This window comes from Lissotriton helveticus, chromosome 3_2 (assembly GCF_964261635.1).
Source record: "Lissotriton helveticus chromosome 3_2, aLisHel1.1, whole genome shotgun sequence".
Lineage (NCBI taxonomy): Eukaryota > Metazoa > Chordata > Amphibia > Caudata > Salamandridae > Lissotriton > Lissotriton helveticus.
This window is the reverse complement of record NC_136062.1, coordinates 281,152,409-281,178,677: the sequence shown is the minus strand read 5'-3', so window position 1 is coordinate 281,178,677 and position 26,269 is coordinate 281,152,409. Positions and strand designations below refer to the sequence as shown.

Below are 26,269 nucleotides of genomic sequence, written 5' to 3'. Positions count from 1 at the left end.
TTATCATATGTAAACATGTTATGTGCAAATAGCATTAATGTGCAAAAACGCATTCCTATCCTTGACCTTTCACATATCCCTTCTCAACCAAGTCTCCCCCATCAGTCCATATACATTGAAAAGCCGGGGAGGTGTAAAATGACCCACTATCTGTTATATAATCAAGCTAAAGTAGACTTACACAAACAGTGCATAGTATATATATATATATATATATATATATATATATATATATAATAAATAAATAACTGAAAGAAACAGGTTACGGGTTACACGGACGTTATAGTTAAGAAATATAATTTTTAAAAACTTGGAAATTCACTGAAAAAAACAAAGGTTGCAAAGACGTTATAGTTAGGCTCACGTTTGACTCGTACAAAATCACTGAAATTCAGCAGTTATAGTTACCTGAGCTAACTAAAACATATGCCCCGGCAATGCACTGCTTATGACCTCCCATATTGCATCACTCAGGACATGGTCAGTGACATCACTGATGACATCTCAAATAACATAGCAGGAGAAGAGCCTGGGATGGGCTGGTGGCGGTTACGAGGGCCATATATGCCCTGAGGAGATGGTGGACCCCAGTGCCAAAAACGGCCCGGGAGGCAGGCCACGCAGCCTCCCTGCCATTTTAAAAATACAGTTTGGCCCTGGAGAGGTGGTGGTCCCTGGACCCGGGGTGGGGGTCGTAAGAAACCCCCATTACACAAAAGATAGCCCCAGGAAAGTGGTGGTCCCCGGGCCACAAGGGGCCCACAAGGCCTCTCCTCCGATTTATTTATTTCACATTAGCCCTGTGAAGTCAAGGCCCAAGATGGCTGGCAACACTTCCTGGTTGAAAGTTTTGGTAGCAAATCAGATCTGAGCACGAGATCAGGAGGTTTGCGGAGCCTTTGCATCGCTATGTATACAAATTTGAATTTCTCTTAACTCCGGAACGGATTTACACCAAATCACAAAAAGGTACTTCTCTGAACCAACAGCTACCTTTCTGCTAAATTTGGTGTAATTCGTTCAGTGGTTCAGGCTGTAGCTCTATGGGAATTAACATAGGGAAACGCGTTTTGGGACCACCCTCCTTTTTCTCAGCCCCCGCTTGACAGATCACAACAAAACTTTCAAGACAACAGCTGAAGTGAGCGTCGTATTCGTTTTGATAATTTTGTGAGAAATCCGTGGGACTGCGATGGGCACCGGCTTTGCCCTCAGCTATGCATTCTTGCATGTGGGCTGGTGGTAGGAGCAGGTGATCCACAGGAAGCACGGGGAGGCATGGGATAATCATATTATAGAATGGACAAGGTTCATTGATGACCTGCTTGTGGTATGGAGGGTGTCAATGGAATTGGCAGAACAATTTGTAAGAGAGATAAATCATAGCAACCTCAATCTTCACTTCAGAATTAGCATAAGTAGAACTAGTGTGACTTTTTTAGACATCAGAGGTATACATACAGAGTAAGAAACTTGAAACACGCTTACACAGGGAAGTAACTGCAGGCAATACAACCTCCTTCTAGCTTTCACCAGGGTCATACCAAAATGTGCATTCCATATGGGGAGATGCTGTGTCCGAGAAGGTAATTGCAGTACACCAACAGATACATTGCGATGTCAGGCAGACATGAAACAGAGGGTTTTATAAAGGGTCTATTGCCTCAAAATGAATGAACAGCAAATTTCTGCCAACACCAAGGAAAGGGAAACCGTACTGTTTGCCAAACAGAATAGGTGGGAGTCAAAGAAAGGCAAAATTGAGGTGAGGTTTATAGTCTCTTTCAACAACCAAAAGAAAACACTGAGGGCCTTAATTAAGAAAAATTGGCATACTGTAAAGGCAGACCTGATTATTGTTTTTTTCATACCAAAAAGCCCTCAGGGAACATACAAACTGGCACCCTCCCTCAACGATACCCTGGTGAGAAGTAGCCCTGAAATATCAAGACAGTTGTGCTGACTATGACTCCAAGCTGGTTTTAAGATATGCTCAAAGTGTAGGGCGTGTACTGTAGGCCAAAACACAACCACCTGTGTCGCCTTTTAGGACACAACAGTACAGGATAAAAGGCGCCTATACCTGCAGAACTGAGTACGCAGTGTATGTGCTGACTTGCACATGCAATCTGTGTTATGAAGGCAGCACAACATTAGCAGTCTACAAAAGAATCCTACATCACATGCTTGCCATCACAAAAGGTCATCAGACATACCCAGTCGCATGACACTGCAAAATACCACAAAAATCATTCTAGCCAAATCAGACAATTATGGGATATATTCTATGCCACTGAACAGGAGGGGGGTGAAAGCACTGAGGGAATTAGAGACTAGGTGCATCTTAGATCTCAATTGTAAGGTACCTAATGGTCTCAACCATTTGTGAGGTACCTAAGGGTCTCAACCACGACGAGGAGTTGCGTTCATGCCTCTTAGTCAGCTAAGACAATGGTTACAATGCCCACACGGGACTAAATGGGTTCACATACTCCTTTCCTCTTTGTTGTCTTATTTTTTGTAATTTCTTTTTTTCATATTTCCTCCTTGCTATAGTCCTCCCACCATGGGTTCTTAAAACACAATGATAACATGCAATCACAGGCAAGTGGAAATAAAGACACCATGATGTACTTTTATGACGTGTAATGAGTTTGAAATGGCTCAGGGCCTTGTTACAAAATGTGTCAGATTATAAGTGAAACGGTTGGTGGGCAGGTGCACAGCTTGTGGGTCAACTATATGAGCAAGGTTCAAAAGGGTAGAATAGGTGCACCTAGGTGTCGTCCTCTACCTGGTGGACTAGTGAAATTGTCAAAGTAAGTGCTGTCAATTGAGAACTGATAGCATCCCTTAGGGCACACTGTGTTGGGCGTTTGTTGCCTCCAAAGTTTTAAAGGACCAAAGATTCCTGAATTCTTTTGATCAAACAAATTTTAATCCATTGTGTTCAATTCAAGCATGTTAATCCACATACTTAGTTCATGACATTGCATTCAACATGATTTTACCAGCTCCAATGCATTTCGGACCGTTGTCCTTCATCGGGGAGCATCTAAAAAAAACGACATACAAAATCCTATATGTATTCCTTTCTTATTAAACTTAATATACACAAATACAGGTAATTACTATTGAAAAACAGTGCATATAGGTGTAATTCTGTGACAATTAATTTGTGACTCAGTCTAAAAAACAGGTGAAACGGTGAGCTTCGTGCTATAAGTCACTCTATTGAATCTAAAAAAGTATGAAATGGGCTTCTTAGACGAATACAAGGCAAACGCTATAATGATATTCAAGAAAGCATGCAAAAATTAAGAGAAAAAGGTTCACTGAGTCAGTGCGAGTAAACTACAACACGCGTGTTCAGAATTCAACCCAGCGTTATCTACGGCTGATCTCCGGTGAAATTTTGAAACAAAACACGTGTTCTACAGACTTACATTGAGGGAAAATCACAGCGCATTAGTGCGCGTAGATTCAAAACACTCGGCAATCAGTTAACCTTGGTGACACGGAAGTGTAAATAGAATCTAAAACGTGTGTCACGTGATCGGGAGGTAAAACTAAACAACAGACTATCGGTCGGTAATACGGTGTAACAGCACCCAAAGGGAGCAAAAACAAATGGAAAATGGTGCAAACATAAAATGCTAAAAAGAGAAATAATAATAAATGGTACTAAAGTAAACACAGATATAAAAATGCATCATAGATACATAATATAAGAAAGGAATAATGATGAATATAACAACAAGGAGAATTGTTCAGAACTAGTGAATCCCAGCTAGGGGATATCTGCAAAACTTGTTTATAAGTAACAAGAGAATTCGATACGTTCATTAAGTCCATATGGCTTTGTTGATTGGAGTCTGTATATCCAGTAGTTTTCTCTTTGGAGTAAGTATTTGTTGTTGTCTCTTCCCTCCACTTTATTGATGACCTCCAAAATGGTATATTTCAATTGAGAGATAGAGTGTTTCATCTCATTGAAGTGGGTTGCAATTGTGGATTTCTGATTCATAGTACGAATGTTGGACTTGTGTTCATTTAAACGTGTTTTAATTTTTCGCTCAGTTTTTCCAACATAAGTTTTTTCCACACGGACATTTGAGAAGATAAACGCAATTGTTGGTGTCACAAGTAGCAGTAACCTGTAAATGAATTTTATGTCCTTTCATGGGATGTGTTATTTCTGTACCAGTTATTATGTTGTGACAATGATTGCAGTTATTGCATGGTCTGGTACCACGGGATTGAGGGTTCAATGTTCTAGGCTGTTTGAGAATTTCTCCCAGATTTTTGCCCCTGGTATAGGCAAAAAGCGGTAAAGATTTAAAAATGTCATTGAAATCTGTCTCTAGTTGTAGTAGCGGCCAATACTTGAGTACTGTGTTTTTATATGTAGTGCTTACATTAGAGAATTTTGAGACCACAACCATCCGGTCGCTTTTGAGTTTTTGAGTGGTTTTCTTAAAGTCTCCTCACGATTCATGGGTTGGACATGCGTTTTGGCCATTTCCAAAATCTGATCTGGGTATCCTCTTGAGCGAAATCTTTCTGTCATTTCATTGATGCGTACCTCTGCCATGATAGGGTCTGATGTTATACGTTTGACTCTGAGTAGTTGTGATCTAGGTAGATGTCTTTTTAAGGATGGTTGGTGGAAACTGGTGTAGTGTAGGCTATTATTGCGATCAGTTGATTTTCTGAAGACATTTTCAGAAAATCAACTGATCGCAATAATATCCTACACTACACCAGTTTTATAAAAACACAGTACTCATGTATTGGCCGCTACTACAACTAGAGACAGATTTCAATGACATTTTTAAATCTTTACCGCTTTTTGCCTATACCAGGGGCAAAAATCTGGGAGAAATTCTCAAACAGCCTAGAACATTGAACCCTCAATCCCGTGGTACCAAACCATGCAATGACTGCAATCATTGTCACAACATAATAACTGGTACAGAAATAACACATCCCATGAAAGGACATAAAATTAATTTACAGGTTACTGCTACTTGTGACACCAACAATTGCGTTTATCTTCTCAAATGTCCGTGTGGAAAAACTTATGTTGGAAAAACTGAGCGAAAAATTAAAACACGTTTAAATGAACACAAGTCCAACATTCGTACTATGAATCAGAAATCCACAATTGCAACCCACTTCAATGAGATGAAACACTCTATCTCTCAATTGAATTATACCATTTTGGAGGTCATCAATAAAGTGGAGGGAAGAGACAACAACAAATACTTACTCCAAAGAGAAAACTACTGGATATACAGACTCCAATCAACAAAGCCATATGGACTTAATGAACGTATCGAATTCTCTTGTTACTTATAAACAAGTTTTGCAGATATCCCCTAGCTGGGATTCACTAGTTCTGAACAATTCTCCTTGTTGTTATATTCATCATTATTCCTTTCTTATATTATGTATCTATGACGCATTTTTATATCTGTGTTTACTTTAGTACCATTTATTATTATTTCTCTTTTTAGCATTTTATGTTTGCACCATTTTCCATTTGTTTTTGCTCCCTTTGGGTGCTGTTACACCGTATTACCGACCAATAGTCTGTTGTTTAGTTTTACCTCCCGATCACGTGACACACGTTTTAGATTCTATTTACACTTCCGTGTCAGCAAGGTTAACTGATTGCCGAGTGTTTTGAACCTACGCGCACTAATGCCCTGTGATTTTCCCTCAATGTAAGTCTGTAGAACACGTGTTTTGTTTCAAAACTTCACCGGAGATCAGCCGTAGATAACGCTGGGTTGAATTCTGAACACGCGTGTTGTGGTTTACTCGCACTGACTCGGTGAACCTTTTTCTCTTAATTTTTGCATGCTTTCTTGAATATCATTATAGCGTTTGCCTTGTATTCGTCTAAGAAGCCCATTTCATACTTTTTTAGATTCAATAGAGTCACTTATAGCACGAAGCTCACCGTTTCACCTGTTTTTTAGACTGAGTCACGAATTAATTGTCACAGAATTACACCTATATGCACTGTTTTGCAATAGTAATTACCTGTATTTGTGTATATTAAGTTTAATAAGAAAGGAATACATATAGGATTTTGTATGTCGTTTTTTTTAGATGCTCCCCGATGAAGGACAACGGTCCGAAATGCATTGGAGCTGGTAAAATCATGTTGAATGCAATGTCATGAACTAAGTATGTGGATTAACATGCTTAAATTGAACACAATGGATTAAAATGTGTTTGATCAAAAGAATTCAGGAATCTTTGGTCCTTTAAAACTTTGGAGGCAAGAAACGCCCAACACAGTGTGCCCTAAGGGATGCTATCAGATTATAAGTGCCAACATGGGGTCAGCTCAGAAGAGTATTTAAATACATGTGGTTGCCCACTGGGGCACAATGAAGGTGTATCTGTATGATTGAGTATATATATATATATTGTGATAAAATAGTGGTAAAGATGAAGTCGTCATTATGAGCCGCCCACATGGGCTTCACTACAGCACAGTAGAGGTATCTGACATACTGCTTGCGAAATTGATGAAAGCACTAAAAAGCAAAACTGACTAAATTTTTGGCATTGAACAATCGAATTAAGATAACGCATTGTAATTAATATTGTGGTGGTATAGACCAAATTGCATGTTTCAAAACAGTAAATTTAGATAATCATGTTATATTAACACTTGCACATGACATAATATGTGATATACGTGTCCAGAGAAATTAATTAGATCGCAAGTCTTGCCTCTATGCCCATTATAAAATTAACATAAAAGTGTTCCCAATATGCATGCATGTCATGTGACCAAGGTCGTAATGCTTAGCCTAAAGGTCTAATGGCAGACAAGTAAACAAGCATAACGGAACTGCACAAGTTGTCTTCTTCAGTCTTTTAGAGTAACGAGATTGCAGTAGGTAGTTTTAGTTAGGACCTAGTTTCCATAGGAAAAGTGTTTTTTGATTTGCCAATATGTTTGGCGCCATTTGCTAAATCTTCGCGAAATTTTCAAACCCTAATGAGGCACTCCGGTCAGCTCCTGTTTTGGAAGTTTCAGGGTGACTCGTCAAGCGAGAGCCGAGAAAAAAGGGAGTCCCAAAATGGGTTTTCTCCATGGTAATTTCCATGGGAAACTTTTGTCGCGGCTACATCCTGAACTGCTGAATGAAATTACGCCAAATTTGGCAGACAAGTAGCTCTTGGTCCAGAATGCACTCTTTGCTTTAAATGGTGTAAATCAGGTCAGTAGTATATTAAATATTAAAGGAAAAAGAAATGTATATATCTGGGCGGAGCCTAACCACACATCTCATTGTGACATCTGATTGGCTGTCAGCACTTCATCCAAGAAATGTTGGCAGCCATCTTGGGACCAATATACATGATAGCACCCCATTAAAATGCATTGTAGTGAATGGAATGTTTTGAGTGTCACCAAAAGGAGAACGTATAAAGGGTGTTAGCAGACTTTCGTTACATTTTAAATTATTTCTTGATGGTACCATACTAAATTTAGGAATTGTGGTGTGTTCTAAGGTACCCTGCGAAAAAGCATTCTGCTGGGATATCATGAATCATGTTGGAGAGAAAACTATTTTTGCATGCTTTTCCCATAGAGGTTTGGAAAGTGCTCTAGAAGCTAAAATGAGAGCATATTTTCTGTAAATTCACATTATCTTTCACAGTCATGTGAGAATGAAGTCTGACATTCTCAGTAAAACATGTACATCCAACAACCGCAGAGACTGTCAGTTGATTCCTTTGTGTTCTACTGCAGCATCCAAGAGTGTTCTAAAGAACTACTGGCACACCTGAAGCCATCTTGTTTGGAATATACTGGTAACACTTAAAACATTTAATTTAAAAAGGAACAAAATGAGGGGATTCACTTTGCCATAGAAATTATGATTAGTGTTGCAAAAAGAAAGTTAGGGCACATTTTGAGTGACTACTCAATTCCTCTTCAATTTCATAAAAGAGTTCTGACATGCAGACTGAAACATGCACTTTCAATAACAGCTGCAGATTTACAGTTAACTCGTGAGCAGTAGCTTTACTACAGTGATCTAATGAGCAACTACAGTGCTAATCTTCTGAATTTATGGCAAATGTGTGACACCTCTGAATGCCTTTGTGATGGAATCAAAGTAAAAAACTGAAAGCATTTCCTACTGAGGAGACTGCAGTAAATGAGGAAATTAGGATAACAAATAAGTCTCCCAAGATGGCCACCAGAGAAAAAAGAACCCAAATATAGCACAAATATCACCCAGATGTAGCCCACGTAAAGCCCAATGACAGAAGTGTGCAAAACACTTTTTATTTTTTGGTTTTATATAGTGTAGACTGGTCAGGTATTGGAGTGTTGCATCTTGTTTGGACCTCTTATTGCGTATTTTGCACAAAGTACTTGAGATTGATCTTGCAAAACATTGAACTTTACTATTCTATTAAACTGAAGTTGATCTGAGCCGGGCTTTGTAACACCAGTTTTTACCTACGGGTTTTCATTAATTCTCATTGTATTGTATTAAGAAAGAGGATTTACTGTTTTTATGTACACTTTTATGATCTATGTTTCTAAATCAGATTAAATACAGTTTATTGAATTAATTGAAATGAAGTCTCCCAAGATAGCCACCAGAGATAAAGGAGCCCAAATGTAGTACAAATATCACCCAGATGTAACCCAATTATAGCCCAATGACAGAAGGGTGGAAAACACTTTTTATTTTTTGTTTTTTTGCAGTTTTATATAGTGCAAACTGGTCAGGCAGACATGAGCATTGGTTACATCTCACAAGGACAAATTTATTTTGGTTGTAGGCATGGGGAGATTACGTGATTTGACCAGAATCGCAGAATGTCAAGCTGAAGCAGAAACTGCAACCTGGTTCCCCAGTTGCAAAATCTGCAGCTCTAGAAGTAACACCTCATCCTCTCCCCTAATTGCAACATTTAATCAAGTGATCAACTGGATAAAAAAACATAAAGATAACAAATAATTTTAAAGTGCTTTGTTGTCTTTGAGAACTCAGAAAATATGTCCTCATTTTAGTTTTTTAGAGCACTAACCATTATTTCGATGCAAATAAGACCCTCTCATTTCTATAATTTCTAAAGGAAATGCTTTAGGTATTACAGTTTTGATTACATCAAGATGACATTAGGTGTGCCACACATTTGTAATAAATACAGAATGTTAGCAATCCTGTTCATTAGGGTACTGTTGAGAGGCAGAGGTCAGGGGTGCCGACTCTGAAAATTGAAGGCAGGTAGGAGGGTGCAGAGGCAACAATTTGACCACACTGGGCAGGCAGGAAGGCCAGTATCAACACAACAAACTATGGAGGGCAGGGGAAAGGGGGGAATCGGCAACAAACTAGCAATGCAAGACAGGCAAGAGAGGTTGAGGCAATATAATAGACCATTGTAGGTAGAAGGAAAGGTAGTGGTAGTAGAACCATACATGCCAAAAGGCCCAATATAGCCAGGCAACGCGCAATGTTTTTAAGCCCAAATGGGCTTTATTTTATCTGTCTACTATCTAAAATCTCCTCTTTTTCAATGTAAGTCAATGGGGAAAATCAATTCCCCAGTTTTTTTTCAAAATCTCCCTCTTACCAAATTCAAAATGTTAGCAAGGATGGCACATGGACTCTGATAACAGAGGACAGGTAGGACATGGACAGGTGCACCAAACTGACCTTACAGGGCAGGCATCAGGGTTTGTAGCAGTACAACACACCACACAGGGCATGTGGGATGGCAGTGCAGCACAACAATCCATGGAAAGCAATAGGGAGGGGACAGAACCATGCACATGGACAACAGAGAACAGAGGGGAAAGAGGCAATGGCAACAAGCTGACCATAATGGACAGCCAGGAGAGAAAGCTGCCGCATAAAGGACCATAAACAGCAGGAGGGAGGGATCGTGGGCATTACAATGGAACAGACAAGTCAGAAGGAGGGAGGGAATAGGGGTCTGCACATGGAAAACAGAGGGCAGGGGGCAAGGGGGCAGGGCAGGTGCAGCAAGCTGACCATGGAGGTCAGGCAGGATGGGCACTAGAAGCACAACACACCATGGAGGGCAACAGTGAGACCATAATGGCATACACACAGAACATGGAGGGAAGGCGGGAGGGGGTCAGGGGCAGCTAGCTGACCACACAGGTAAGGTGGGAGGGGCCGTGGCAGCACAGAAGACAATTCATGGCAAGCAGGAGGGTTAGTGGCAGCACAATGGCCATGATGGGCAAGAAGGATGGGGCAGGGGCATACACCAAGGACCATGGAATCCCTCATCGAATCCCTCTGGTTGCCGGTCGTCTGCAGCATCGGGACACCCCCGTTGGGGTAGCCGCGCGCTGTACACGCTTCTAAAATAATAATAATGGAGGATAGAAGGGAGGGGTAGAAGCTGGGCATAGACAAGAGAGTTGAGGGGAAGGGGCCTTATAACAGACTACACGGGGTAGGTAGGAGGAGCAGTTGCAGCACAACAGACCAGGGAGGGCAGAAGGGTGTGGCAGTAAAATAGACCATGGAGGACGGGAGGAAGGGAATAGGGGCATGGAACGTGGGCAGGCAGGGTGGAGGTGGCAGGGACAGGTTACAGTCATCTGACAATGCTAGGCAGGTGGGAGGGGAGTAGCAACTCAACAGAACACTCAGAGTAGATAGGAGGGGCAGGTCCATGGAATATGGTGGGCAAAGAGGATGGAGCAGGGGTATTCACACAGGGCCTGATTCACAGAACTAACTTAAGACAAAATCCTAAACTTACTACCATTTTGGTATTCACAGAAGGTACTTTAATTATTTTGGTATTCACAGAAGTTAGGACTCCTAACTTTAGGACTCCTAAATGCCTTCTGTGAATAACGAAAGTCCTAAAGTTAGGATTTTTCTCAGTTACGGAGTAGTAAAGTTAGGACTCCTCCTAAAAGAAAAATGACAACGCGCCTTGGGGCTCTGGAGAAGTCTGTATGAAAGGCTCTGCCATAATTGTCACAAGTCAAGAAAGACATTTATCGTCTTTGTCTTTGACTCTTCTATTTTTGAAAGAGAAGATTGTAAACACTTAATGCTGGTCGGCGACTTGAACCCCAAAGTCTCCACCCACAGTGTAAAGTTATTTTCTAATCCCTGAAAGGACCAAGCATTAAACATCCCCCCTTCTCGGTTTCCGAAAAATAGTCAAACTTGAGGCCCTGAGAAACTTTTTTTTTTTATAAAGTTTTATGTAGCGCAAACTAGACTCGAATAAGGTATCAGAGCTTTACATGAGCACCAGTTTCGTTACAGAACACATTAATTTTTGTTAGGCGCGGGGAGATTAAGTGATTTACCCAGAATCACAGAATGTTGAGCATCGTCACAGAGACTCGAACACAGTTCCCCAGCTTCGAGGTCGACCACTTTAGCCGTAAGGCTACATCCTCTCCCCAAACTTAGACCTACTAATTGTCAACGGGAGATTAGAAAATCATATACCAGCCAAAATTACACATATGGTGCCTACTGGAGGCTCTATCTTTGATTACTTAATTGCCAAAGTAGATTTTTTCAATAAGTACTCCAATATGGGAATTTTAGAAAACACGCTTAGCGACTATATGGTGATTACCATAAAAATAGAAATGACCTGTGCCACGGTGAGCTCTTGGAATTTTAAGGAACAAAGCAATAGGTTTTAATAAAGCAAATGGCAGAATTTATTGGAATACTCTAGCCACCACAAAACTTAAAGAGACCTTAACAGTAGTGGGACACTTGCATCTCCCCATACTAATCTGGTGGAAGACTTTAACCATAATATAAATGCCATCAATCAATCAATCAATCAATCAATCAATCAATCAATCAATACATTTATAGAGCGCGCTACTCACCCGTGAGGGTCTCAAGGCGCTGGAAAAGGGGGTGGGGCTGCTGCTACTGCTCAAAAAGCCAGGTCTTGAGGTGTTTCCTGAAGGTGAGATGGTCCTGGGTCGTTCGTAGGTGTGCGGGGAGGGAGTTCCATGTTTTGGCTGCCAGGTAGGAGAACGATCTTCCTTCGGCGCTGGTTCTGCGAATCCGTGGGACGGTGGCGAGGGGAGGCTGGCGGAGCGGAGCTGGCGGGTGGGAGTGTAGAAAAAGAGGCGGTTGTTGAGGTATTCGGGCCCATGTCGTGGAGCGCTTTGTGTGCGTGGGTGAGGAGCCTGAATGTGATCCTTTTGTTGACGGGGAGGCAGTGCAGGTTTCTGAGGTGGGCGGATATGTGGCTGTGTTGAGGGATGTCGAGGATGAGTCGTGTGGAGGCGTTCTGTATGCGCTGTAGTCTTTTCTGAAGTTTGACTGTGGTTCCGGCGTATAGGGCGTTTCCGTAGTCCAGTCGGCTGGTGACGAGGGTCTGGGTGACTGTCTTTCTGGTTTCAGTAGGGATCCACCGGAAGATGTTTCTGAGCATGCGCAGGGTGTTGAAACATGATGACGAGACAGAGTTGACTTGCTTGGTCATCGTGAGCGAGGAGTCCAGGATGAATCCCAGGTTGCGTGCGTGGTCCGAGGGTGTCGGTGCAGAGCCCAGTGCTGATGGCCACCAGGAGTCGTCCCAGGCGGATGGGGATTGTCCGAGGATGAGGACCTCCGTCTTGTCTGAGTTCAGCTTCAGGCGGCTGAGCTTCATCCATTCTGTGATGTCTTTCATTCCTTCCTGTAGGTTGGTTTTGGCGGTGGCTGGGTCTTTGGTGAGGGAAAGTATCAGCTGGGTGTCGTCGGCGTAGGAGATGATGTTGATGTTGTGTTTGCGTGCGATGGCGGCGAGGGGGCTCATGTAGATATTGGAGAGGGTTGGGCTGAGCGAGGAGCCTAGGGGTACGTCGCAGATGATTTCGGTGGTTTCTGAGCGGAAGGGAGGGAGGCGGACTATCTGGGTTCTGTCGGAGAGGAACGAGGTGATCCAGTCTACGGCCTTTCCTTGGATCCCAGTGTTGAAGAGGCGGATTATTTGGGGGCGATGGCATACGGTATCGAAGGCTGCCGAGAGGTCCTGGAGGATGAGGGCGGTTGTTTCTCTGTTGTCCATCAGGGTCCTAACTTTCTCCGTACTGTTGTTGGCTCGTAATCCGGACTGGGATGGGTCGAGCGAGTTGTTTGCCTCGAGGAAAGCAGTCAGCTGTTTATTGGCGGTCTTCTCGATGATTTTGGCAGGGAAGGGAAGAAGAGAGATGGGGCGGAAGTTCTTGAGGTCTTTGGGGTCCGCTGTGGGTTTCTTCAGAAGGGCATTGATCTCTGCGTGCTTCCAGCTCTCGGGGAAGGCGGCTGACGTGAACGAGATGTTTATGACGTTCCGGAGGTGGGGTGCGATGATGGTGTCGGTTTTGTTGAAGATATGATGGGGGCATGGGTCCGAGGGGGAGCCGGAGTGGATGAAGTTCATGGCGTTGGTAGTGTCTTCCGTGCTGATGGGGGTCTAGGCGCTGAGGGTGGTGGTGGGGGTCGCTGGTTCAGTGGCTGGAGGCAGAGTCTGGGGTCCGAAGCTGTTGTGTATATCTGCGATCTTTCGGTGGAAGAACGTGGCGAGGGAGTTGCAGAGTTCTTGTGACGGTGTTATGTCGTTGTTGCTGGCGCTGAGGTTGGAGAGCTCTTTGACGATGTTGAAGAGTTCCTTGCTGTTGTGGGTGTTGTTGTCTAGTCGCTCTTTGAAGGATGTCCTTTTGGTGGTGGGGATCAGCTGGTGGTGTTCGCGGGTGGCGATCTTGAGGGCAGTCATGTTTTCTGTTGTTCGTTTGTGGCGCCAGGTTTTTTCCAGGATTCGGCAGGATTTCTTTGATTCTTTGAGGGCGTCTGTGTACCATGGAGTTTTCCTGTTGCCGGTCATGCCTGGGGGGTTCTTCAGTGGTGCGAGGTCATCGGCGCAGTTGGTGATCCACAGTGCGAGGTTGTTGGCTGCGTCGTTGGTGTCAGTGATGTTGGCTGGCGCGTTCTGGCTCAGCGATGAGATGAGTTGGTCTGTAGTGATTTTGTTCCAGCATCTACGGGGGATTTGTTGCGTGCGGTGGTGGGATGTATTCTTTTTGAAGGTGAAGTGGATGCATCTGTTGTCGGTCCAGTGTAGTCCGGTGGAGTGGTTGAAGGAGACGTGGTTGCTGGCGGAGAAGATGGGATCCAGCATGTGGCCAGCGATGTGGGTGGGGGTGTTTACCAGTTGCTTGAGTCCGAGGCTGGCGTGGTTGTCGAGTAGGGTGGTGGTGTTGTTGTCGTTGTTTTTTTCCAGGTGGAAGTTCAGGTCCCCGAGGAGAATGTATTCTGGTGAGGCTAGGGCGTGCGGGCTGATGAGGTCGGCGATGGTTTCGCTGAATAGTGTGCGTGGGCCCGGGGGTCTGTAGATGAGTGTTCCTCTAAGGGTGGTCTTGGGATCAGTGTGAATCTGGAAGTGTAGGTGTTCGGCGGCGGAGAGTGTGTCTTCGGTGATGGTCGTGATGTTGATGGTGTTTCTGTAGACGATGGCGATTCCTCCTCCGGTTTGGTTGACGCGGTCCTTCCAGGTGATCTTGTAGCCGTCCGGGATGGCTATGGCGATGTCGGGGGCCGAGGAGGCGTTCATCCAGGTTAACATGACGAAGGCGACGTCTGGTGCTGATGTGTCGAGAAGGTCCCACAGTTCGACAGCGTGCTTGTGGATGGAGCGTGTGTTCAGGAGGATGCACTTGAGGTGGTTGTTGTTGTTGCGTGGTCTGGCTGGCGGGGGGCAGGTTCAGAGGCAGGTGAATTTGCAAGCTTAGCAGGTGAAAGGTCCGTGGGTGCGCTTCAGGGTGGCTCGGTAGCAGGCGGGTGGTCGTCCGGTGTTGAGTGCGTGGAGGGCGTCGGAGTCGTATCTCAGTCGAGTTCCCTGGTTTCGGCGGGGGCCAGGGATTCTGGCGCTGGGCGCGGTCTAGGCGCGGACGGGCGCAGATGGGCTTGCCTTAGGTGCGCCAACGGTGCGCCCGCTGCGCGGCCGTTGCGCAGCCTCCATATGAGGGGCTGTGGGAGGAAGGAGTAGCTGGGAGGCGGGAGAGGGGAGCAGCGGGGGGCGGGGCCACAGGGCGCAGCGGCGAGAGAGACTCACACGGAGGGAGAGGGGGAGGGCACAGGCGGCAAAACGGCGAGAAAAGCAGAGAAATTGAAAGTCAAAAGACAAAAGAGAAGCAGGCAGCAAAACGGGCTCAGAGATCAAAAACGGGGGAGAGGGGGCACAGGGGCACAACAAGGGAAGAAAACGGCACACAGCATGGTCATGTCCTGTAAATCTATTCAGTTACCAACTAAACAGAGACCGCCTCTAAATCCTTTGCTTCATATAAATAGGGAAATAAATAAATTAGGGCCAGATGTAGGTAGGTCGGTAACGGCCGAAAATCGGTATTTTCGGCCGTTACCGACCGGTATATGGGTGACAGGTATGTAGGGGACATTATTTTAACGAATCGGTAAAATTACCGAATCGGTAATTTTACCGATTCGGTAAAATAAAAAAATCGGTAAATTTACCGATTCTGAGGCACCGAGATGTAGGTGGGACTCTTCAGAGTCCCAGAGGCCTTACAGAATCGGTATTTTACCATCAAATCCAATTTGATGGTAAAATACCGATTCCGGTGTGCATGCACATGTGTGCATGCACACCTATGCCATGTGACTGGCAGACCTGCCCTTAGGGCATGTATGCCTGCCACATGGCACCCGAGCCTGTTTTGGGGGTGCCAGAGGGTGTCAAAGTGACACCCCCTGCACCCATGTGCAAATCAGTATTTACCGATTCGGTAAATACCGATTCGGTAATGCCCATTCATTCCTATGGGCATCAAAGCCCATAGGAATGAATGGGCATTTCCGATTCGGTATTTACCGAATCGGTAAATACCGATTTGCACAAGGGTGCAGGGGGTGTCACTTTGACACCCTCTGGCACCCCCAAAACAGGCTCGGTATTCCAGCACATCTGGAATACCTACATATCCACCCCTTAGATTTACCGATTTTTAATTACCGAATCGGTAAAATTCGGTAATTAAAAATCGGTAAATCTATTTTACCTACATCTGGGCCTATGTGAGGGCCCAGTTCCTGAATTTTACCCTGGAAAGCAGCGAATTAATAAATCTATTAAAAAGGAAAAGACAAAGGAAAAAACGCTATTTAAGACAAAAAAAGGAAGATTATGAATGGATCCAGTTAATAGATGCGGTTTCCAAAAACAATCCTAAAAGGTATTGGGAAATAATAGCGGATTGCTGCGGCACTAGAATTAAATCCCTCCCAATTCCAATCAAATAAGAAGAATTGATATTGCATCTTTTAGAACTTTAGTCTGCGAACCCTAACTTCTTTTGTCCTGACTGTATTTTAACAATGGTGGCACAATGGCTGAAGCAATGTCAGCCGCCGCTATGCCAGGTGCCAACAAATAGGTGTTCGATTACCGCATTTCGTCTAGCGAAAGGCACTGGCCTGCTGGGACAGTGGGGTTTACCAAACTTCCTCTGGGTCATTTTTGACAACTGAGTCCCATCCTTTTTCTGGTTCATGAACGTTGGAAACGAAGGACTGCCCACGGAATGGCGACACACCTGCAAAAAATCTGCTATCTAAGCCGAAAAAACACGGTCCAGACCACAAAGTACACTGTTTCTGCATATTCCGTAATTATGTGCCCCCACCTGTGTTAGAACAACATCGCATCTGTGTAGACCCTATTCACGCTCGCGCACACAACCTTTCTTTAATTGGGTTCATGACATGTTCAGCTTCTACAGGTCGGAGTTTCTCCTTGTTTGTTTGAAAGCTGTTTGTTGAACCACACCAGAAACGGAAGGGCACTAACCTCTAGGACGGCCTCGTGGTGATAAATTAATGCCAAATTGCTGCTTTATTGAACTAAAAAAACTTGTGAAGAGATGCCCTACAGTTGCAGAATCCTGACCCCAACTATGGTCTCCTGCGTGTCTCTATTGAGTATGAAGAGCAAACCTGAAAACTCAAGAGTGTGGATAGAGATGTCACTATGGGTCACATGCACTGACCCAGCAATGTGTATGCTGTAACATTCCAACCTTCTTTTGTGGCACTCCTGGCCATGTTTGAATTCTCTACAATTCAAGAACTTCTGCACAGTGCACCACTAACAGCAGTGACAAATGACTGGCACGTCAAGTTCCAAAGGAGCAGAAAGTAGAGACAGGAAGAAGAAATACAATGGAAAGAGACAGCGGGAAATGAAGGAATGAGTGCAGCAATGAATGACAGAAAAATATAATAAAGTATATGAAATTAGTGTAGGAATTGCCCGAGTTTTAAAAAGGCAGCAAATAAAAAGAGAAATGGCAAAACAGTATGAATTAAAAGACATTTTAAGATAAATAAACCAAGGTTGAGAGATGGAAAAAGATGATGGCGAAGGAAACAAAGGGAACAGATCAGAGGATAATGGCAAAATGAAAAGAGCAAAAGGAGATAAAAATTACGTACAATAAAAAGACATGAAATTAGAGATTACAGCCATAAGGTAACTACGTATAAAAGAGAGGAAAGGGAAACGAATAAACATAGCAAGTGAAAAAATATTATACATGAATGTTGCAGGTTAAAATGTGAGTGGGATACCACACGTAAGTTTGATGAAAATATTCAAGGCTGGACAGATAATTCACTGGAGGTTATATAAAGACTATGGATTTGTACATCGCTTGAGAATCACACATTCTAATATTGCCAGAGTGTTCAAGTGGAGTACTTACGAAGGAATTTTTGTGCAACTCTAGGATGCAAGGCCGAAGGGCCTGCAAGTCACAGGTTTAATGCCATCCATACAGACGGCTCAGTGGGGTAATACCCCTATGGAAGCGATGTTGGTGCAACTTTGGACCTCAGGGCTGTAGCCTACAAATCACTGGTTCTAATACCAACCAGAGTGCTCCGTGGGGCAACGTAGTTAGGACAGAGATTTGTGAATAACTCTGGGCCCAATCACAGTAAAATCACAATGAAAGAGATCAAACTCTGCCTAGCCTACGCCTCGCCCCTGCTCCATATCCTGCTCACAGAGGGATGTCCTTTCAATCTTGCCGACCATGCCCAACGCCTGGAGTCTGACTTAACTCCACTACAACCTGCGGGTGAGAACCTCAAAACCTGTCATTACTCTTCATTCAGGGTTGTGGATTAAACATGCTGACACGTTCAAGCATGTACCAGCGCTGCTGCTCTTGGCTTTCTGGTCACCAAAAAGGTGCACATTTGAATGCAGATTTGTGTTATTCTGCCTAGTCCATAAACATTTGTATATTGTACCCAAAAATGTAGCTCTTAACCCCTTCCATGCTGATGACGGCCCCCAGCCGTCATGCACTATGGTGCTCGTGTGCTGATGACGGCTGGGGGCCGTCATTAACCCGCCCACTCTTTAAAACGGCCGCACAGGCGCAGAATCGTGTCCGCGCCCAAGGGGTTAAAGGCCTGGCCGGCTGGGCTCCAGTGTACACAGAGATGTAATCCCCAAAGCAACCTAAGTGTCACTCCTACTGCAGACCTAAAGCTACAGCGGCAAATACCATCAAACAGACGCCCTTAAACACCAGGGCAGACCTCGGCCTGTGACACTTGCAGCACTGCACTGCAGCCGTGGGATTAGTTCAGTTAAAATGCACGGCGAGAGTCTCTCACTCAGACGCTGCAGGGGATGGGTCGCAGAAATCGATGCTCGGCTTCGGCTTTGAGGGGCTGAACTCAACTTTTAGAGACTGCAATGAATGTACTAGAGCGCTAGCTGAGACTACAGGGCGAGGCGAAGCAAAAGTAAATTTAATTAGAAAAGCCAAGGAGATTAGCACAGTGATTGACCCTTACTCTGTGTCAGAATTGCCATGACGGTACCGGGCGGAGCCAGCCACGACGATACACTTCCACTTCTACAAGGCACAGAGCGGAATCACGTGCAGCTTCCGATAAAACGGCCTCAGAGGGGAACCAAGTCCTGGACGGAGGCCGAGTTAAGGCCGCCAGGGTGAGGCACAGGGGAGGTGAACGGAGGTGGCAGCCACAGAAAGCTCCCTGAGCCGGACCTTATCAGTGGCTAAGCCCGCAGAGCTCCCAGAGTTGTGCTCCAAAGAATAAGCGCGAATTAGACATTATTGCCTGAAGATGCATACAACTAACAGTTTTCTCCATGTGGTTCAACAAACAGCTTTCCTGAAACTTTGCATTTCGAGAAATGCAAAGCTATGGAGGCATACCAAAGAAGAGTAGTCAGGAGAGTGATCTGTGTGTGAGGAGGAGGGAGTGGTACCCTCCGGCTTCACTTTGTCCTGTTTCATTTCGCTGCTTGTGCTGTCTCTGCCTTGCGCCGTAAATTGGCCTGTGTATGACGTGTAAAGACATTGTATGCACATATGGACAGGATAGGACAGGCCTGGTAAAATCTAGTGCGAACTCTCGCAGCCAATCTCAGCAGAAAACAAGCATTTACAAATGCAATAGGACTCGTATTTACCCGAGCCCTATTGCATTGTAAACAAAAATGCTGACGTTCAAGAAGGCATGGACGCGAGTGGGTGGGGGGGTGGTGGTGAGCAGAGAACTTACGGACTGCTGAGGGAACGGGGGAGGCAGGGGAACAAAAGACTTTTAAAAGTAATGGGGCTGATAGCTACGGAAGGAGTAAACATACGACATAGCCGCCAGGAGGCGGGATTAAGTTGCCGAAAACCAATCAGATTGCAGCATTTAGGAATTCAGCCAATCAAGAAGATAGGCGGAAAGTGGGCGGAGTTTCCCTTGCTATACTGTATACAGCATCTCTCGAGGAGACAGCGCATGCGCTGCCTAGCCGAGACCTAAAAAAGAGCCTTTGCTATGGGCTATGTATCTTACCCCTCTGTTTGAATATTGCTACCTGCAAGAGCTGACTTCCCCATCTTGGTCAGGTAGTATCCTAATTCCTTTATATAAAAAGGGTCATATAGCCTTATTAGACGCAGTCGGGAAAATAATCGCTCGCAGTAATCTTGACAATCTTACGGACTGGGTAGTGGAGGTGAAAATTCTCCCCACAGAGCAAGTAGGGTTCAGGAAAAATCATTCCACCCTAGATAACATCAGCATGTTGAAATTATTAGAGGAGAAGTACACCCTATTTCGCAGGTCAAATGTATATGTGGCATTTATAGACTACGCAACAGCCTTTGATAAGGTTGACCGCCACCTGGAAAAAACAACACAAAATGGGGGTGCCCATACCCTTGCTATCATTATTCATCGCCCTGCACTTGCAAACATGGAGTCAGGGGCTGATGGGGGGGGGAAATCAGGGCCTATCACCAGTAATACCCATAGAAAATGGCCTGAAGCAAGGTTTCCTATTAGCCCCGCTTTTCAGGAGTGCAGAGGTTTTTGAACATGTTTCAAATGTTTGCATTGAAGTGTAACCCTGTGTGCAGGTGACAGTTGACAACTTGTGTCCACCATGTTCCACGCAAGTTTTAAGGCTCTGCAGAAAGAGTTTGCAACAGTCCAAAGATTCTACATACAACACACATAGCTGCCCTATTTTAGCCCAACCACCATACTCTGCCACTTTTATCCTGACATTTTGTGGAGCTACTCGGATTCAGCAAAATGGCTGAGTTCTAAACTATCCTCTCCCATAACAAATATAGAAAGAGGACTAAGGAGAAAGGCTAAAATAAAAAAACAAAAAATCCAGAGGATCCAAAAAAGGATTAGCAACTTCACATTATCTCCAACATCCATCAAATGAGGTCGCAATCACCCTCACAACAATCACAGAAAGAGGAGTTATTCCACTAAAACAGAAAAAGGAAATTCAAGTGACTCAGGAATTAGAGGAAGGTTATTAGACCCCACTTCTCTATGAAAACCTGATTTATGACCAATATAAACAATTTGATAAATAAGTTAATTAAATAATCAGGGAAGAATAACACTCCCACTTTAAATAATGATATAAAGAATTAATCATTTATTTTAAAATAAATTTGGCATTCCCATACATTTTTTAGTATTAAACATTTTAATAATAATTAATAACAATACTCACCAGTAAAAAGATAATCTGATCAATGGTGATTGGATCAATAGGAGGGCTACACCAAAGATACTAACATAATATGACTATAGAAAATAATCTGTCATGAGAATAGGTAAGACGTGTTCCCCCAGCCGCAACGAGACACTCACTGAATGCAGATCACCGGAGCCGCAAACCGGCGGAATTAAGCTGAGCAGAGCAGCAGCAGGGAGCTGAGGGAAACGGAGGTGTGACCAAAAAGGGTGCCTACTCAGAGCAGCACGCTGCAGAGACTGGCGCTGGGGGCAACGCTGCAGCCTGATGACTGATGTGGTGGAGCAAAAAAAGGTGCCATGAACAAGAAGGTCATCGCAAAGTAAATAATAGCAAGAAGAAAGCACTAGCCCACCACCGTAACAAAACAGGACGCGCACATGTCCTAAGGAAGGGAGCCATCGGCTAGCACGCAAGAAAGACACGCACAGTGAGGTCGGTAACCCCAACAGAGAAATAAACCACAGAGGAGAGGGAGACTGCCATTATGCCCCCAAAAAACGACTACCAATATAGTGTCCAGTTGCTTTTTTACAAAGGAGAAAAAAGACACAAGTGCGTGACAGGACACAGTAGGAGAAATGGCGCTCACAAAGGAAGACTTGGGGCAAGATCTGGCCAAGTGGGGACATCTGACACACCAATTTTCTAATAATGGCCACCATGAGTGGGCCCCTTTCCAAAGCCCTCCTTCTCCACTTTTTGGGGAGGGATCCAGCATTTATGCCCTGGAGTCTCAGAGACCCCTCTGAGAGAGTCCACACAGCAGGGGCCTGGGTTTTTGATCCCATTACACTCCCTAAGCCTCCCACCTCTCTGCTATGTCAGAAAACGCTCCACTGTACTCGGACGAGTACATTAAAAAGATCTGTGAAGGTCCATCAATGTTCACAAGCTCAGAAGACCCAACTGGAAACAGAAGCATTAATCTTGCAGATGAGTTAGAAAAACAAAAGACAAAATTTGTACGATTGGAACTCATGATATTGATGCTCACTGAATATCTAAAATCTAACACTATCCCTGTAGGACTCCAGGTCAGGAACACACCCGGGGTTTTTACGGATAACCCTAAATACATCTCCAATTTTAGCTACATAGGTACAACATGCTCTAGGCACTGGCTAGTGCTAGGCATAGACACCGCCACAGAGGAACTCAAGAAATTGGCCAAAACCATTAATGACATCGAAAAACAAATCCAAGACAACAATACTGTCCCTGAGGCTATAAAATTACTAGAGAAAGTGAGTAAGACTGTTGCGGAGTTCCACCGTATCGAACAAAACAAGAATTCTAATAACGTTAAGAAGGACAGCAAATCCTTCAGCTAAGTGCGGGAATATCCCTACTTGAGCAAAGATTTGTACACAAATAGAAGCTATAATACCAATCCACAGAACTCAAAACCGTGGGGACGCTTTAATAGGCGCAACACCCTGGTGGGCTTTTCAGACACATCAGTAGAATCATCAGATAGTTCAGACGCCGGAGAAGGCCCTAGCACTGCTCCAAGGAATCCAGGCCCTCATTTTTTAGGTCGAGGAAGCTCCGAACCACCGAAGAGAGGCAGGGTAAAACAGCAACCTCAGTGGTACAACCCCCCCAGGAGAGAGACAGACTCGACAGAAATTTTACCAATGGTAGCTCATACACAGACATCTGACATGACCAATGATCAAATGACCATCGCCATTTTTAATCTGTCTTCACACACCCTATCCAGTCATGAAATCTCAATCCTTAGCAAAGGACTTTCATTCGTCCCCACTAGATACCCAGATGTCCTGGAACTACAATCAGAACTCCTTCGATTTTTAGGACTATCAGGCTTCACGCATTCTTTCTACAGAACCTGAGCCCTCCTAAATATTCGAATACACCCTTCAGACCCCCCTCAACTTTTCTACCGACTGCAAATATGGTCCCAAGTGAAATCATCACGTTTGAAAAAATACTTCTGAAAGAAACTTCCCACATCGCCAAATCACATATTTACATCCCCTACAACATATCCCTAAAAGAGAATTTGCCATTTCCCTACTGCGTGAAAACACTGATTTGGTAATCAAACCAGCAGATAAAGGTGGTGGGATTGTCTTACAAGAAATTGACCAGTATAAAGCAGAAATTCTACGTCCACTCTCCAATACAGACCATTACTGTAAACTCCCTACAAATCCGACCAATGAACTACAGACACTTATCAGACTGATTCTGTATATGGACCATCTTGAGCATAATAACATCCTGTGGGTTCTGTGGAGGGTTTTCACATGTACAGGAAGTGTGGCACCTTAACTGGTAGCGGTTTGTGTTAGGTAAAAAACAACAATAATGAAGACGGTGCAGCAAGGTCAGAGGAGACCCCGAAACCTCTGCAGAGAGTGGCCAGGGCCCACTCGGTAATTATGACAAGAATCCTGTGCACACGTTAAGCGAGGTGTATACATGTATCATGCTTAATCAAAAGAACACAATAGGTAGTAAATGGAACAAAGTGGACACGATAGAAAGTCTTTCTGTTCTTCAAAGGATTGTATTTGACCTTCCTATGTTGAAAGGTAACTTCAAAAGCAAATGACCAGCCGACACGTGTTTCGTCAAGCGGGCAAGGAGCCCGTGACTCTTCAGGGCAGTAAGCACAAATGGGGTAACGGTCCGTATAGAGAGACGGGTCCTGTCTTCCTAAGGGGCTGGCAAGCCCTTAGGAAGACCGGACCCGTCTCTCCGCTGCCATATCCCAGGCATTAGCTGGTTTGAGACAGATGTACCCGCCCGTCTCTGAGTTCACAGTGACTCACTATCGATGATTCTTCCAACCCAGACGCCAGGTCGGAAATATCACCGGTTATATGGACCTTTACCCCTCACCCATGATAAAACCTCCATCCTATTCTTAGATTTACGTAACATACACTCAGAAGGTTCACTGATAACAAGCCTATTCAGCAAGCCCACTGAGCGTAATACTCTGCTAAGCTACAGCAGCAATCATCCCCGCGCGCTCAGAGACAGTCTTCCCTATTCCCAATTTCTAAGAATTAGAAGAAATTGCACACTCAAAGCAGACTATTTCACAGAATCCAAAACACTCTGCAACAAATTTATTTTCAGAGGTTATCCACGTCGCCTAGTGCGAAATGCCATGAAAAGAGCGTGGTACTGTCCACGTGATACCTTGTTGGAACCCAAACCCAAAACCAGCAATGAACGTCTCGTGTGTGTCACAACCTTTACTTCAGTGTCAAATGCTGTGCGTAAAACCATTAGAAAAAACTGGCCTATTCTTAATGCAGGGACACTCAACCATGATATGCACATGTTTGATTTAAAAAAAAGCAAGAATATCAAGGACCATCTAGTCCGAGCCACATTACCACTGACAAGGAACAATAACCCGACACTACACGACCTGTGGTCCTTAGCACCACTGAAGGGCCATTTTAAATGCGGAAACTGTGTGGTCTGCGAATTCACTATTGAATGTAAAGAATTTGTTTTTAATGACATCAGGAATGAGCCCAAAGTATTTACTAATTGTAACACCTGTAATGTATTATATACCATCTTTTGTCCCTGCCATAAAATATATGTAGGTGAGACTACGCAGAAAATCCGCCTTCGCATCTCCCAACACAGAAGCAGGATAAGATGCAAAACAGCGAATGTTCCATTGGTCGAGCATTTCCTACAAAAAGGACATTCTGAGAATGACATCTGCTGGACTATAATTAATGCCGTAAAAGTGACATTACAAGAATCTTAAACAAAGAGGAACATAAGTGGATCCTAACGACAGACAGCCTAATCACAGGCTATAATATAATGTGGAAATTCAGCATTTGATTATGTGTTTTCTCAATATCTGTACTTCCTGAGCTCTTGGGAATGCTGCTCCTTATAGTACAATTGAATTTAAACTTAATTTGTAATTTGTCTGCAAGTTGTTTTAATCTGCACTGTTGAAACAGTCACTACTTTGGCTCACCTTGCCCCCTTCTATGATGGCCGCCGCAATATCACCCTATCTACTTCCCTACCTAGTCCCTCTTCTCTTTCTCACGATGATCAGCCAATTGTCAGCAGCCACGCTCCCATCAGAAGAGTCCTTCTCTATCGGCCCTTTCCCCTCCTCCTTTACTTCCATAGCGATCATGCATGAAGTCCATACTCCTCCGGTGAGTGCCACCCCTTTGGTCCGGTTGTGCCTCTACTCTGACCACCTTAATCCCCGCACTCATCCCCTTCTCTCCCCCATACAGGACACTGAGCTGTGGACCCATATCTACTAACGAGGACTGACGCCGCGTTTCTCCGCCGATTCGGGTAAGAGTAAAATTCCCGTAGCCGCAGTGCACGTCACCCTGACAGGCCCCTTCTAAGCCTTCCCTTATTCTTTTTAGGCCACCATTACCCTTCCGGCAATCTCCGTTTGTTTTAGACAGTGCTACCGCCACACTTGAGGACGCACTTGCCCACCTCCCTACCACTGGAAGTTAAAAGAGGTTATTTAAACGACTACTCACGCAGCACCGCGCCGCTTCAATTTTGGTAAAACTACCTAACCTTTCTACCCCTTTACATGTCACCATATGTTATTACATGTTTTTATTAAGTATTCACTGATTTTGTCTTAGTATAACCGCACAATGATGTTTTATTGTCCAAGCCTCCCTTCTTCTGTACATAATCACACACTGTTCATCATGGCCGTTTTGACAGTTTAAACTTGGTTTCTGACTCCAACGGTCCACCTTGAATATTCAGGCCCTCTTGTTGTCCACTATGTATACTGTACAAACCTTCAGCTGGTTTCACCATAAGAAGGCAGGATCTCTGGGTTGTATCCATCTCAAGTGCCACCCCCTATTACAGGCTTGTATCACAATGTCCTGTGGCCATTCTGTTGGTTCATTAACAACTTTACTCGCTGTAATTAATTATAAATGGTTGCCTACGTAATTTGCTTGTCCCCCGGGGTCCCGAGTCCGGTATACTATCTCCTTGCTTGCGGTCTGTGCCTTCTAATGTCTAGATACGGGCTCCACCCTCATGTAAGCCAAGTTCAGCTTCTTTTTGAAAATCTAATGTTGTTCAATGACCTTCTTCTCTATGTCTTGCATGAAGCGGACTCTCACGTAACCCTATATGTAGA

At 44.3% G+C, this 26,269-nt stretch overlaps 1 protein-coding gene and 1 long non-coding RNA gene across 4 annotated transcripts in view; one reads left to right on the top strand and one right to left on the bottom strand.

Annotated features, from left to right (window-relative positions):
- Window positions 1-26,269, bottom strand: part of CHRNA5 (cholinergic receptor nicotinic alpha 5 subunit) — a 245,973-nt gene that overhangs the window by 200,293 nt on the left and 19,411 nt on the right. The window lies entirely within an intron of this gene.
- LOC144826659 (uncharacterized) overlaps window positions 25,263-26,269 on the top strand; it is a 134,726-nt gene continuing 133,719 nt past the window's right edge. The window contains exons 1-3 of the long non-coding RNA XR_013609872.1: window positions 25,263-25,292; window positions 25,377-25,440; window positions 25,518-25,665. This is a non-coding gene — a long non-coding RNA (uncharacterized LOC144826659). The remainder of the gene's footprint in view (window positions 25,293-25,376; window positions 25,441-25,517; window positions 25,666-26,269) is intronic.